Consider the following 5,000-nt stretch of genomic DNA (forward strand, 5'->3'; position numbering starts at 1 on the left):
GTTGTAAATCGTACATGAAATGTTGCGGCCTTTCGACATTCATCTGCCATGATGTTTGATTTCCGTCTGATCGTGGTGGGAGGTTCTGGAGGACCGTAATGAACCTGGGGCCACTATACAGTGTATTTAAATTTAATGAAGATTACACTACGTAGATGACATTCTCATGCACATCATGCTACCAAATGGAATCTTTTTTTTGTCTTTTCAATGTTCTATTTTGAATATTGGGTACAGTATATACAGTACTCAATGTCAATGTATTGACATCATATGTTTTGTATAGTATTTAAAGGGTATCTTGGGTAGAGTTTGGGGCATTAAACATAAAGAAAACAGTTCGCCAGCTTCTCAAATGTCATTGGGAAAAGTTTTAAAAGCTCATTATTTTTGAAACCACCATATATTTGTTCACATTCTACAAACTGGCACGGTGATGTAATGGTTACCATAATGGTGTCATTCTGGTGCCATTTTCCACACATTATGTAGAGTTATACAACATTATAGCCTACTGGTGAAGCAAAAGAAGTCATGATGGGCAGTAGCTCGTGATGAACAAAATGTTCCCTCGTTGAAGGTGTGTATGGTGTTTCAATCAGAGTTATTGCATCGTTACAACTGTCTCAGCTCAGCTCCATGGTGAGGCAAGGCGTTTGAGTCCGGCGTTGCCTTGTGTGTGTGTGTGTGTGTGTGTGTGTGTGTGTGTGTGTGTGTGTGTGTGTGTGTGTGTGTGTGTGTGTGTGTGTGTGTGTGTGTGTGTGTGTGTGTGTGTGTGTGTGTGTGTGTTTGTGTGAGTCCAGTATTGACTGTGAACTCATGGTTCCATCATCCAAGCTCTTTGTGGTTGTTCTCAGCTCAATCCTCAGCCCTATTTATGCACTCTTTCCAGATGTGTGTCTGTATTGGTCAAGCTGCCCACTGAATGCCCTGTACGCAAATGCACACTTGCACGGACGCACGCACACAACACATGAACAAACATGTGCAGGAGGCCAGAAAGCCAGACCTACACCACCAACCTGAAATGAAGTTCCCTGTTGATATTAAAGATTGACAAATGGACTATAAGACCACCTCTCAATTGTTGGCCTAAGTCCCAAGAAAAAAACAACAGCATTGGCTCCTGTGTGTACTACAATTAGCAGTATAATCCCCCCTGGATTCAATAAATGATATGAGTACTCTACTCTACTCTACTCTAATCTGCTCTAGCAGCCCACCAGGAAATGCCCTGTATGCTAGGTTGCCCGTCCAGCCCTGATGTCTGGGCTTTCGTCATGTATCTTCGGTTGCCAGATGAGACCAGGGCTGCTGCTGAGATGTTGGAGGCCCCCCTCATAATTAAACAATACTTTTTTTGTCAATCTCAATTTAGGAGGCCCCAATTTTGGGGGCTAAGTGGTTGAGGCCCCAAGCGCTCTACTTACTCTGCTTATGCCTAGCGGCGGCCCTGGATGGGACTGATGGGAAGCCGCCCAATCTGGCAACATTGCATTTATCTGGCAAGCTTGGCATCATCTGCACTGTCAGCTCAGTGTGTCGTTTGTCTGATTGGGCTTCTAATTGGGAGCAGACAGAGCGTTACACACACGTGTCTTGTTGAGGGACATATGACAGTGTTTTTGGAATGCAGCGCCAGACACAAAAAAGAGGTCGGGCAGTCCATGTTCATACTATTGTATGATAGGCATAGTAAAGATTGACCAATGGGCCACAAGACCACCTCTAAATAGACCCCTTGCACCTCCCTTGACAACCGTCGTCAGGACGAACTCAGAGGACAATCGCGCTCCGAACGCAGTGCGCAGCCCGTTGGAATAGCCAGATTACTGCAGATCAGTGGTCGGCAATTTCGTTTGTATACGGACCAATTCCCGCCCTCAGAATTAAAATAATCAGATTCTAGAAAAAAACAGTATCTGAACTTGACAGTACCGATATTCCTCTGTAGACTTCCGTTGTGCTTCAAACTTTCTGGCCAAAGGACCACTGAGCTGAATTGACGCGCTCGAGCTGTAGGCACTGCAAATCCATGTCGCTTGCTTTGTTAGACCCGTGTAGCCTATACATTTCAATGCCGTCTTATTTTTTGGTGAAATGTCAAGATAATGTTACAAATATAGACCGGTATTCTTCTGTAAGCTTCCGTTATAACGGTGCGTTTCAAACTTTCTCACCAAATGAAATGACGCGCTCGAGCTACAGGCACTGTACATTCATGTCGCTTGCTTTGTTAGGTGAGGCGTGAAATGTAGCCTACACGCGTCTGTCTTTTTTTGTGAAATGTCACGAGAATGTCTCAAATAGGCTACGGTAGGCTAGGCCTACTATAAATGTGGATAATGTTTAACGTCTAATCCACTCACGGACCACTAGCCTATTTTGCAGTGGTGGTGCCAACTGGGGAATGAGATAATGCGGATGCTGGCAGGGGAAAAAAGATATAGCATACGCGTAAAATAAACAATGTGCAACGTTTAGGCCTATGCCTTACGATTATTTAGACAGGGTGTAGTCAGAGTAGAATAGTCAGCGTGGAGCTAGGAGCCAATGGTAGGCTAAAAGAATAGACAGCGTTAGTATTGCCCAAAGCGACCGTATAATGCATGGTGATTTGCTGTTGGAAAACGCACGGGAGTCATAGGCATATAGCCTATTTGCGTGAGCATCAGCACACAAAACATTCAATTTTATGCAAACAAAAATCCTTACCAGGACACTTTATTTTACTAAAAACAACACGCAATGCATGTCAGCGCAGGAGTTGTTCTCCGACTGTTCAGCCTATCCGTCAAACATGGGAACACTGACGGGCTAGACCCGAAACCTTTGCATCCCACTTTCTGTTTTGGCTTCTCTTTATTTTCAGCTTTTAATACAGTTTCACTAAACAGCATCAAGCTCCTGTACGACTCCTTTATCTTCACATTGCATTTTTGGTTTGGAATTATGCACCGAGCGAAAACTATAAAGTAAGACAAAGGCGCGGACGTCATCTACATTTACCCATCAAACAAATCATCATTGTCCACTCAAGGAGTGTCCATGAACATCTGATGAATAAAACGTGAATGGTGAAATGATCAATTGGGCTGCTAACCAAAGAAGCAATGATAATATCGTAATGGCAAAATGGCTATGCATGCGCAATAGCAATTATAACGGCCAGCGGGGATGTTCAATAAGACAGGGGAAAGGGGGTGCCCCCTGTTCCAACAGCAACAAGGTGGTCATCAATGCGGGTCAAATTCATTAAATTCCACCCACTAAATGTAAGATTAATCAAAGTTGTGCAGCGAGTGAGATGGTTTGATCACAAAGCCATCAAATTTATCAGGGGGCACAGCCTTTGTGTCTTCAGTGGCAATGGGACCGATACAGACGCTGTCAGCGCCTGCTGCTTTTTGTAGGCAACTTTTCGCTGCGCCATTCCAACTTGGCAAATGTCTCACAGAAAGCATGTAGGCCTAGGCTAAAACACGGTGGTGTGTTGGAAGAAACGCAAACGATCGAAAACAGGACCTCCATGGTTTTAACCGAGATTACCGAGATCCTTTTGTACCAAGGGGGGTATTCACACCAAAAGCCCATCTAAAATCTGACACTTGTAGCACAACAGACTGGCCATTGACTCCACACTGTAGACTACTCTTAATCTGACCTTGTATAGATTCAAATATTAAGGCGTAGGCCTAAACGCTGCGCATTGTTTATTTTACGCGTGGATAGGCTATATTTTCCCCAGCATGATCTCATTTTTCAGTTGGCGCCACCACTGCAAAAGCTTCAGTCTGCAGGGGCTATTTCTAATAGCCATCCTTATTTTTATGACTAGGATATTAATATTTGTAACATTATCTTGACATTTCACCAAAATATAAGACAGCATTGAAATGTATACACGGGTCTAACAAAGCAAGTGACATGGATTTGCAGTGCCTACAGCTCGAGCGCGTCAATTCAGTTCAGTGGTCCTTTGGCCAGAAAGTTTGAAGCACAACGGACGTCTACAGAGGAATATCGGTAGGCCTACTGTCAAGTTCAGATACTGTTTTTTTCTAGAATCTGATTATTTTAATTCTGAGGGCGGGAATTGGTCCGTATACAAACGAAATTGCCGACCACTGATCTGCAGTAATCTGGCTATTCCAACGGGCTGCGCACTGCGTTCGGAGCGCGATTGTCCTCTGAGTTCGTCCTGACGACGGTTGTCAAGGGAGGTGCAAGGGGTCTATTGCAGGCCAGTGCCTAAGAAAAGATGAGCAGCATTGGCTCCTGTGTACTACAGTGTACGTATAGCAGCCCACCAAGAAAATGCCCTGTATGCTCGGTTGCCAGTCCAGCCGCAACGTCTTTCATCATCTATGAAGGGTTGCCAGGTGAGACTGATGGTTTCCAGCCCAAAAAGTGCCTAGAAACACTAACCTAAAAACCCGCCCAAATGCTGTTTTTGCCCATTTTTACCTGCAGACGGCCATCCCAGGGAAGCCGCCCAATCTGGCAACATTGCGTCTATCTGGCAAGCTTGGCATCATCCGCACTGTCAGCTCAGTGTGTCGTTTGTCTGATTGGGCTCCTTAATTGGGAGCAGACTGAGCATTACACAGTGTCTCGCTGAGGGACACATGACAGTGTTTTTTGGAATGCAGCTGCACCAGACACATTTTAGCATGCGCCGTAAAAAGAGAGAAATGCAGACGAGGTCGGTCGGGTACGCTCCAGTATGCAGTGCGACGTGACACGCAGGCCATTTGCTGACAGTAAGATGTTCCCCCAGGCAGCTGTGTGTGTGACCTCTTGCACTCACACGGCACTGTATGTCCGCATCTCTGTGTGTGTGTGTGTGTGTGTTTGTATGTGTGTCTGTGTCTGTGTCTGTGTCTGTGTGTGTGTGTGTGTGTGTTACATGCATGGCCGGGGAGTATGCCGGTGTCAGATGGAATATTGTCTGTATTCAGCTTACAACAATATCCCAGAATATTTCGCTTACATGCGTG

The 5,000-nt window shown here is 45.1% G+C and overlaps 1 protein-coding gene across 2 annotated transcripts in view; it reads left to right on the plus strand.

Moving 5' to 3' along the window:
- itih5 (inter-alpha-trypsin inhibitor heavy chain 5) overlaps positions 1-5,000 on the plus strand; it is a 65,435-nt gene that overhangs the window by 8,728 nt on the left and 51,707 nt on the right. The window lies entirely within an intron of this gene.

Source organism: Engraulis encrasicolus, chromosome 15 (genome assembly GCF_034702125.1).
Source record: "Engraulis encrasicolus isolate BLACKSEA-1 chromosome 15, IST_EnEncr_1.0, whole genome shotgun sequence".
Taxonomy (NCBI): domain Eukaryota; kingdom Metazoa; phylum Chordata; class Actinopteri; order Clupeiformes; family Engraulidae; genus Engraulis; species Engraulis encrasicolus.